Genomic DNA, 10,877 nt, shown 5'->3' on the forward strand with positions numbered 1-10,877 from the left:
GGAGGGGGGCAGGGGAGGGACGGGGGCTTTTAGTTTGCATCTTAGGTGGGAGGGGGGAGGGGGGACCGCAGCAGTTAACCTGTCTTTACGCAGCGATTTTTAACGAGGCTGGGGGGAGGGGGACTTTGGGGGTGGGGAAGGGATGGGGTGGGGGGCCTGGCTCTGTTATTTACCGTGTATCATATGTAAATACCGACAGAAACTTCAATAAACTTTATTTCAAACACGTCTCTGCCTGCCCAGGGGGAGGGCATTGGATACCGAGGGCGGGTCCAGGTCTCCACCCTGGCGGGGTGGGGGAGAGGCTGTGGCTAGAGTGCTACAAAATAAGGTTAGATGGTTGTTTGTTAAATAGCTTAATCATTGTAATTAACAGCCTCACTTTATAATTCAGGCCATGTAAAGCGTGTAAGACAGCAAATGACACAGGTCCGGATCAATAAAAATTAACTCTTGGTATCACTATGACCACTTAGAGAACAGTTACTATTACTCACCTTCCTTGCTTCATTTATTTATTAAAAAAAATTTTTGTTTTTTCTTGCCTACGCTGCGCAGGCATGCAGGATCTTAGTTCCCCAACCAGGGATCGAACCTGTGTCCCCTGAAGTGGAAGGGCGGAGTCCTAACCACCAGACCGCCAGGGAAGTACCTGCTTCATTTAATTTTCTCCCCAAGCCTGCATGTTGAGTTTATTGGACTCATTTTGCAGCTAGGTCCATAGAGGTGAAATGACTCACCCAGGGTCACACAGGTGGAACTCGGCAGAGCTGTGAGTTGGGACTAGGTTCAGCTGGTTCCAAACCTTGAGCTTCCTTCCTTTTGTACCAGGGAGCAGCAGCTTCTCCTAATGCCTGGTCACTCTGTGAAGAGATAACTGCTACTATTTATTGCACCTACTATGAGCCACACACTTTCCTCCCATCCATGATCTCAGGAGATGTTCCCAGCAGCCCTGTAGGTAGGAATTATCACACACATTGAGCGAGCGCGCGCACATACACGTTTTACAGGTGAGGGATGGAGGCTCAAAGTTGTCTCTAAGATCTGTGATCTCACCTACCACACTGAGGGATTGAAAACGGCCTGAATGTTCGATAAACTTTTTTTTAAATTTATTTTATTGATTTTTTATTGCGTCGGGTCTTAGTTGCGGCAGGCGGGATCTTCCTTGAGGCATGCGGTATACTTCCTTGCGGCGAGAGGGCTTCTCTCTAGTTGTGGTGGTGGGTTTTCTCTAGTTGCGGGCATGCGGGCTCCAAAGCACATGGGCTCTGTAGTTTGCGGCAGGCGGGCTTTCTAGTTGAGGTGCCCGAGCTCAGTAGTTGTGGTGCGCGCGGGCTTAGTTGCCTGGTGGCATGTGAGATTTTAGTTCCCTGACCAAGGATCGAACCCGCCTCCCCTTCACTGGAAGGCAGATCCTTTACCACTGGACCAGCAGGGAAGTCCCAGATAAACTTATTCTTGAAATACATTAAAAAGGAAACACAGTGCTAGCTTGGATTCTACACCTCTTCTAGACTTAGTCTCTTGGGGGCAATCAGAACAACGTCTGAAACCACTACCGCATCCTGTAATGGCCACGGACACATTGATCAAGCTGTTGTGAGGTGTCAGAGACTGCTGAGCCCTTTTCATTTATCAGCTCATTGGGTTCTCCCAAACATCCTCTGAGCTAGGCATTCCAAAGAGCCCCATTTTGTAGATGAGGAAACTGAGACTGGGAGGTAAGGTCACCCAGCTTGAAAGATGCAAAGAATTCACACCCATTCCTTTCTAATCCCAGAGTCTCCTCTCTCCTGCTGCTATATCTGACTTCGAATTTGATGCAAACTCATTCTGTGACCTTGAGCAAGTCTTTTAATCTCTGGAGCTTCAGTTTCTTTTTCTGTAAAAAAGGAGGGGGATGGGCTAGCAGGACTCCAAATCCCTCTGGAACAGGAAGAGAGGTGGGGATAGGTTAGCAGAAGAGAACTAAGAGTCAGCAGGATGAGATTCCCTGAGGGAAATACTCTGAGTCATTTTCAATGATTTCAGGAGTTTCTGTAGGTCATGCTCAAGAACAGGGATGGCAAACGTGTTTCAGCTTCTTTGTCAAGACTAACTGATTCCTAGTGGCTTCTTGGAGCACAGTGTTAAGAAGGATTTGAACATCTGCTCAGTGGGAAGGGATGTCCCCATCGACTGGTGCTGTCTGCCATTCTGATCATTTGGTGCTGTCTGTCTTGCGTGCAGGATGAGTAGTTGTGGTGCAAGTGCTGAGGTATTTGCTGATTTTGCCTGGAACTTAACAACTTAAAATCCTAAAGTCTGTGTTCTTTAAAAAAAAAAATTAAGTTAGTGTTTTTAGTGGTTGTTTTGTTTTTTACATTTTGAAAATACAATGGGATTCCATAGTTAAAGATTTATCTTTTTTTTTTTTGAAGGAATGCTGTGAAAAGTCTGTCCTACTTCTGACCTCCTGACATCCAGAAATACCCTTCGCCCTAAGGTATTATCTTTTAATTTATAATTTCAAGAATTCTATATGCATATCTAAGCATATGTGTATGTGTTTAAATCCACACTCAAGTGAATCTGTAGCACATACATGTTTATTTGACACAGCATTTATCATAGTATGCACATAGTTCCGTACCCTCCAATTTCACATGTGTTATGGAGATCATTTAGCATCAGTTATATAACTCTACCTTATGTTTTGTTTTTTTTTTTTTTAATTTATTTATTTATGGTTGCGTTGGGTCTTCATTGCTGCAGGCGGGCTTTCTCTAGTTAGGGCGAGAGGCGGCTACTCTTCATTGCGGTGCATGGGCTTCTCATTGCAGTGGCTTCTCATTGAAGTGGCTTCTCTTGTTGCTGAGAACGGGCTCCAGGCGTGGGCTTCAGTAGTTGTGGCACACGGGCTTAGTTGCTCCGTGGCGTGTGGAATCTTCCGGGACCAGGGCTCAAACCCGTGTCCCCTGCATTGGCAGGCAGATTCTTAACCACTGCACCACCAGGGAAATCCCTACCTTATGTTTTTTAAAGCTACTTAATAATAATAGTTTGCATAAATTAATTGCATAGTGTACTGTTTTCTATGTGCCAGACACTTTGCATTCAAGTCTTGAGCACTTTACATTGAATAACCCAAGGAGGTCAGTGCTTTTATTATATTATCATCCCCATTTTACAAATGAGATCCTGAGGCACAGAGAGGTTAATTAACTTTCTCCTGGTCATACAGCTAGTAAGTGGTCAAGCTAAGATTTGAATCCCGGGAATCTCCTGAGCCTACTGATACTTAACCCTAAGCGTATACCTCCGTGTGTATTGAAGCCACGCAATCGCATCTTTTTATCTATCATCATGTTTACAAAGTATTTTGTACTCGTTTCATTTACAGGATAGTACTATGCATCAGTGGTTCTCAAAGTGTGGCCACCACAAGGTCAAAACCATTTTTATAATAATACTTAGATAGTATTTGCCTTTTTCACTCTTAGTCTCTCATGAGTACATGGAGTCCAGAGGCTTCTGGAGGCTTCACAATGGCTGAGAACACAATAGATTGAATGCAGAAGCAGATATGAGAACCTAACTTTCTTCTATTAGGCCAAACATTGAATAGATTTTCTTCTTTCTCCCCCACTCCCCCACCCCGGCGCTGCGAGGCTTGCGGGGTCTTAGTTCCCTAACAGGGATCGAAGCCAGGCCCTCCGCAGTGGAAGCACGGAGTCCTAACCACTGGACCGCCAGGGAATTCCCGGAATAGATTTTCAAAAACATAAAGCATACACCTGAAACTGACACAGCAATGTTAATCAACTACACTCCAATATAACATATTAAAAAGTTAAATAAACCGATACCACTATATTTTGGGGGGAAATAGTTATTTTTCACTAAAATAAGTCTTTATGCAAACATGCAATGAATTTATTATTTTACTTAAGTAATACATATTTTAAAATCTTCTCAGCTTCAATTTTGAATATGTTGAATACTGACAGACACAACACACATAAACAAAAGCTCTTTGGGGTCTGCTACAATTTTTAAGTGTATAGAGGAGTCTTGAGGGCAAAAGTTTGAATCATTGCTGCTGCATGCCATGCAGGTAATGTATCAGATGTAGAGATTTGCCTGAGTTTTTCAATGGCTGTATAGTGGTCCCTTGAATGGAGGTAATTTATTTTAACAATGAACTCATTTTTATTATAAATGTAACACAGTCATGATTTTCAAATTTAAGCAGCAGAGAAGTGTAGAAAGAAAAAAATAACTTTCTTTTCGTTTTTCTCAATCCCAGGTTTGTTCCTCGAAGGGAAAAATTGTTATCAGTTTCTTCTTCTAGATGAGCGGTTCCCTGCTCAGGGTGATCTTGCCCCAAGGGGACATCGGGCAATGTCTGGGGACATTTTTGGATGTCACAACTGGGGAGGGGATGCTATTGGCGTCTAGTGGGACCAGGGATGCCGCTAAACACCGTACAATGCACAGGGTGGCCCTCCACACAAAGAACGATCTGGTCCAGGATGTGACTCATGCTGGGGTTGAGAAAAACCTGCTTCAGATATTACCTATGCATTTATATATTCTCCCTTGCTTTTTTTTCCTTTTTGGCCTTTATTTTTATTAACACAGATGAGATTTCGCTAAATCCATTTATACGAAGTAACTCTTAACTTGTAGGGGATTAGGGATCCCTTTGTGAATCATATAAAAGCTATGAACCCCCAGAAAACAATACTCATATTCACAAAATTTTGTACATAATTTCAGGGGCTTCACAGGCACCAAAAGAGCCCTGCCAGAATTCCTTGGAAGTGTAGTTTCTGAATCACAGTCCTAGAGCATCCCATCCAGAGGGAGATCACTAACTGCACCCCTCCATCCCTTTTTAGACAAGAGGATGAAGGGTCAGAGAGAACAATGCTTTGGTTCTGGGTCCTTTAGGGAGGCAAGGCAAAGCAAAGATTGGAACTCAGGCCACCTGACTCACCAGAGCTGGAATATTTCCACTTCACCCTAAATGAGGACGTTTTAGAAACGCTGATCTTCCCTTCCTGGTACAGCGGGAAAACATGCCACCAGCACTCTGTTCCTCTCCAGAAGACACAAAGGCCCCAGCTGTTGTTGATGAGAAACACTCAAGCACCTGGGAAAAAGCACATTCAGGATGTGAGGCGGGGAGAGTGGTTGGGCAGGGACTGCTGGGGGGTAAGGACCCTGGAATATGTATCCACTCATTCCCTGAGTCATTCATTCATTCCTTCACCCACCCATCCATCCATTCATTCAGCACCTGTAAACTGAAGCTTCCTGTCTACCAGGGCTGGGCTCTGGGGGACGCCAAAGTGAACCAGACACATGCCCATCCTGAACAGCTCCTGCTCTCCTGGGGGAGACCTACCGATGTGCTGATTGCAATACAGGGTGACTGTGCTCTAATGGGAGCCCTATAGGGCACGGTGGAAGCACAGCTGTAATCCTTGATGCAGCCTTGGGGGGTCAGGGAAGACTTCCTGGAGGAGGAAGCATGTAAGCTGACTGTTCAAGAGCAGGTAGAGTGTTTGTCATATGGCTGGGAGATGGAAGAGTCCAGAAAGGGGATCCACACTAAGAAACCTCAAAAGCCTGAAGGAACTGGGCATAGAAGGGAAAAATAACTCCAGTTTGCTGGAGGCTGCAGTGCAAATGGCATAAGAGGAGACTGATGACCTTGACAGAAGGACACAGGTGAGGAGCTTAGATTTTTCTCCTGAGAGCAATAGGGAGCCATAGGAGAATCTTGAGCAGAGGAAGGAAAAGGTCAGTTCTGAATGTTACAAAGGAGCCAAGTGAAAATTGGACAGTGGTGTGGGCTGCTGGCACAGTCCAAACAAGAGCAGGACAGAGAGGAGGAAATAGATACGAAAGTGATCCAGGAGGGAGAGGGGTCCACATATGGAGCCTGGCTGGTTGTCAGGAATGGGGGAGAGGAAGGCGTTGAGGAGGCATTAACGCAGTATAGCCTGAGTGGCCCCTGTGTGAACTTCAAGGTGCTGTGTGATTTATAGGGAGTATTAGCTATCTACTGCTGCTTTAAAAATTCCCACAAACACAGGGGCTTAAAACAACACGTATTTACTATCTCACAATTTATCGTGGATCAGGAGTCCCGTACAGTGTAAGGGGGTCTTACAAGTCTGAAACCAAGATGTCGGCTGGCTGGGTCCTCACCTGGAGGTTCAGTTACGGAGAGATTCACTTCTATGCTCCCTCAGGTTGAGTAGAATTCATTTCCTGTGGTTGTATGACTGAAGTTCCTGTGGGGACTGTTTGCTTTTTGTATTCTTTGGCTGTGCCGTGTGGCATGCAGGATCTTAGTTCCCCAACAGGAATTGAACCCCTGCCCCCTGTAGTGGAAGCACGGAGTCTTAACCACTGGACCGCCAGGGAAGTCCCAGAAGTCCCTGTGTTTTGCTAGCAGTTCCCACCCTTAGGTCTTGACCACGTGGGCCTCTTTAACAATGGGGCAATTGGCTCCTGCAGGACAGCAGGAGAATCTCTTGCTTTGAGTCTCTATGACTTCTTGACCCTCTTTTTAAAAATTGAAGTATAGGACTTCCCTGGTGGCGCAGTGGGGAAGAATCTGCCTGCCAATGCAGGGGACACAGGTTCGAGCCCCGGTCCGGGAAGATCCCACATGCTGCGGAGCCACTAAGCCCGTGCGCCACAACTACTAAGCCCACGAGCCACAACCACTAGAGCCCGCGTGCCACAACCACTAGAGCCCGCGTGCCACAACTACTGAAGCCCGCATGCCTAGAGCCCGTGCTCTGCAACAAGAGAAGCCACTGCAATGAGAAGCCTGTGCACCGCAACGAAGAGTAGCCCCCGCTTGCCACAACTAGAGAAAGCCTGCACGCACAGCAACGAAGACCCAACACAGCCAAAAATAAATAAACTAATTAATTAAAAAAAAAATTGAACTATAGTTGATTTACAATGTTGTGTTAGTTTCTGGTGTACAGTAAAGTGATTCAGATATATGTATATATCCACACACACATATACACACACATATATGTATTACATATATATATACAATACATATATATTTTTTTCAGATTCTTTTCTATTATAGGTTATTACAAGACATTGAATATAGTTCCCTGTGCTACAGTAGGACCTTGTTGTATATCTATTTCATATATAGTAGTGTGTATCTGTTAATCCCAAACTCCTAATTTATCCCTCCCCCACATCTTTCCCCTTTGTTAACCATAAGTTTGTTTTCTATGTCTGTGAGTCTGTTTCTGTTTTATGAATAAATTCGTTTGTACCACTTTTTTAGGTTCCACATATAAGTGATATCATATGATATTTGTCTTTCTCTGTCCAAATTACTTCACTTGGTACGATAATCTCTAGGTCCATCCATGTTGCTGTAAATGGCGCTATTTTATTCTTTTTTATGGCTGAGTAATATTCCATTGACTATATATACCACATCTTCTTTATCCATTCATCTGTCAGTGGACACTTAGGTTGCTTCCATGCCTTGACTATTGTAAATAGTGCTGCTATGAATATAGGGGTGGATGTATTTTTTGACTTAGCATTTTCTCCAGATATATGCCCAGGAGTGGGATTACTGGATCATACAGTAGCTTTATTTTTAGTTTTTTAAGGAACCTCCATATTGTTCTCCATAATGGTTGTACCAGTTTACATTCCCACCAACAGTGTAGGAGGGTTCCCTTTTCTCCACATCCTCTCCAGCATTTATTATTTGTAGACTTTCCATTCTGACTGGTGTGAGGTGATTCTTGACCCTTTTAAAAGAGATCACCTGGGGCTTCCCTGGTGGCACAGTGGTTGAGAGTCCGCCTGCCGATGCAGGGGACACGGGTTTGTGCCCCGGTCCGGGAAGATCCCACATGCCACGGAGTGGCTGGGCCCGTGAGCCATGGCCACTGAGCCTGCGCGTCCGGAGCCTGTGCTCCGCAACGGGAGAGGCCACATCAGTGAGAGGCCCACGTACTGCAAAAAAAAAAAAAAAAAAAAAAAAAAAAATCACCTGATTAGGTCAGGCCCACCCAGGATAATCTTCCTTTTGACTAACTTCAAGTCAACTTATTAGGGACCTTAATTACACAAGCAAAATTCCTTCACCTTGCATATAATGTAACCTAATCATGGGGGTGGCACCCCATCCTATTCTCAAGTCTTGCCCACATTCAAGGGGAGGGGATTGCACAAGCGGGTGGGAATATTGGGGGTCATTTTGGAGTTCTGCCTACCACATGGGGTCGGGGGAAGTGAGGGTGGAGGACCTTCTCAAGGTTAGGGGCTTAGCAGACTTGTCTCTGAGTCTACAGCCTCTAGGTCTCCAGGTTAACCCCATGGGAGACCTCGGCTAATGTGAGATGAATTCATGAGCAAATTTAGAAATGAGAGCTGAAAGCGTCCATCACCTGCATCTTCTGGGACACCCCTTCTGAAGAGTCCGTCAGTGAGCTGAAGAGTTGTTCAGTGGGTCTAATATTTCTGTCTTGCAGAATGAAGTCCAGAGATGCTGCCTCATTTCTCAAAAGGATAAACATGAGATCCAGACATTCCACTCCTAGGTATACATCCAACAGATGTGAAAACATACCTTCCCACAAAAATGTGTACACAAATGTTCATGGCAGCATTACTCATAGTAGCCAAATCTGGAAATAACCCAAATATCCAATAGTTAAATGTGATATATCCATACAATGGAATATTTTCCTGCAATAAGAGGAAATGAAGTATTGATTCATGCTACAACATGAATGACCCTTGAAAACATTATGCTAAGCAAAAGAAGCCCATCACAAATGAAATATATTGTATGATTCCATTTATATGAAATGTCTAGAATTGGCAAACCTATACAGACAGAAAGTAGATTAGTGATTACCTAGCGCTGGGTGGGGAGACTGGGGGTGTGGGGAGATTGGGGGTGACTGGCTGAGGGGTGTGTGATATCTCCTTGGGCAAATGAGAATGTTCTATAATGGATCTAAGGTGGATGCTTGCACTATTTTATGATTATAGTTAAAGCCATTGAATTATACACTTTGAGTGAATTGCATGGTATGTGGGTTCTATCTCAATAAAGCTGCTTAAAAAGGGAGAGAAAAGATATGCCCTCTGAAAGAAGAAATCATGATATAAGTCTATTAGTTAATGCCACAAAATTAACCAATAGAAGAATTAAAAATACTTAGAGGGAGGAAAAATGAGGTCTCCATGAGTTAAATCCTTATCTATCAGAGAGAAGAATCTACAATGTATATTGCTGACACATCTAGAAGATAATAATTATTTAGGGATGCAAAGGCAAGTAAGAGAAGAAACAGCTGAAAATGTTAAAAGACTTCCAGTATGGAGCAGGATTTGAGGTGGAACAGACTGAATTCTTTTGATTATAATCCCTTGCTACTGGCATCTAGTGAGCAGAGTTCCTGGACGCTGCTGGATATCCTACAATGCACAGGACAGCGCCCTCCCCACGCCCCGCCCTGCGAACTATCCAGCCCAAATGTCAATGGTTCCGAGATTTAGAAACCTCAGCTTATTTTTATCAGCTTCATGCTGTTTTCGCCCTTTCAAAGTATTTGTTTTTGTGTTTGTTTATTTATAGTTCCCCCATTTAGGATATAAACACCCCCCTCCCCCCACCAAAGGACAGAGAAGCAGTGAAAATAGCACAGGTTCTGGAATCTGAAGACTTGACTCTGATTTCCATTGTTACCGCTTCCTATGTGCAGGACGTGCTTACGTCTCTCAGCCTCGCATCTTTAAAATGGGGGCTAATAAGAGAACCTGGAAGACCTAGTCCGTGCAGGCAAATCACTTAGAGTCTGTAACATTCAGCACTCAGTTTCTATCAATTACCATTATTGTCCCCAGCTGTATCCTTCTCCCTGGCAAAAGAACGGGGGGCTGAACAAATGTTTCTCAAACGAATGAATTCCAGGCCCCTTCCCTCGAGGCTGGCATTTCTTTGCTTCTAAACCAAGGGTGTCACAATGCTTCCCTAAACTCCTTTCCCCTGAAGAAATTCCAGTGGAAATCTGAGATGCTCCTTCAGGGGAGGTGATTGAATGTGTGGGGAACTCAGGTTTTTTTCTGTCTTCTGTCAGCCCCCAAAAGGGAGGAGCTGACACAGGAATGGTTAAGTGGCTCTGAAGTTCACCTATTGCTGACTGTTCCTGGCAACTCCCCACAAAGAGGCTGCTTCATCTCCAGTGCTGACTTTGTATTTCCCGGGTGATTGTGGGCAAATCACTGCCCATCTCCAAGCCTCAGTTTGTTCACCTATAATATGGGAATATCAGTGCCCACATTACAAGGATTCTGTAAGAATTCCGTGAGACAGTATGCAGACTCCCTAGCCCAAGTCTGTGGTTATGGCTAGCTTAATTTTTGATCATGTTCCTGTGAAGACACAGTCTTGAAATAACTGCTTGTCTAGAGCAGCATGCAAAGACCTTTTCTCACCAATGTTCCCGTTTAATTGCAGGCAGTTTTTGCACCCATTATAACTGAGTCTAGAAGAGAGGAAATGTTTTGCCCAAGGTCACACAGTGGCTACAGGCATCTCTGAGATTTGAACCCAAGACCAAACTTTCTGACTCTCATCTGAGATTTTCTCCCTGGAGTTGTCCCACCTTCTACCCACTGGCTAGTTCTAGAACTTGCAAATCCAGTCTTCTCAAAACTGTTGCATAGCCCTCCGACCCAACCCCAGACAGACTTCTTTAAAACTTGTTTCCACTCAAGCTTTGCGCATCCTACTTTTCTCCTCACTCCCATCCCCATCTTGGGGGAATCTAACTCTTTGAGCTAGGGGTGGGTAGCTGGTAAGAAGA

Source organism: Orcinus orca, chromosome 20, assembly GCF_937001465.1.
Source record: "Orcinus orca chromosome 20, mOrcOrc1.1, whole genome shotgun sequence".
Classification (NCBI taxonomy): domain Eukaryota; kingdom Metazoa; phylum Chordata; class Mammalia; order Artiodactyla; family Delphinidae; genus Orcinus; species Orcinus orca.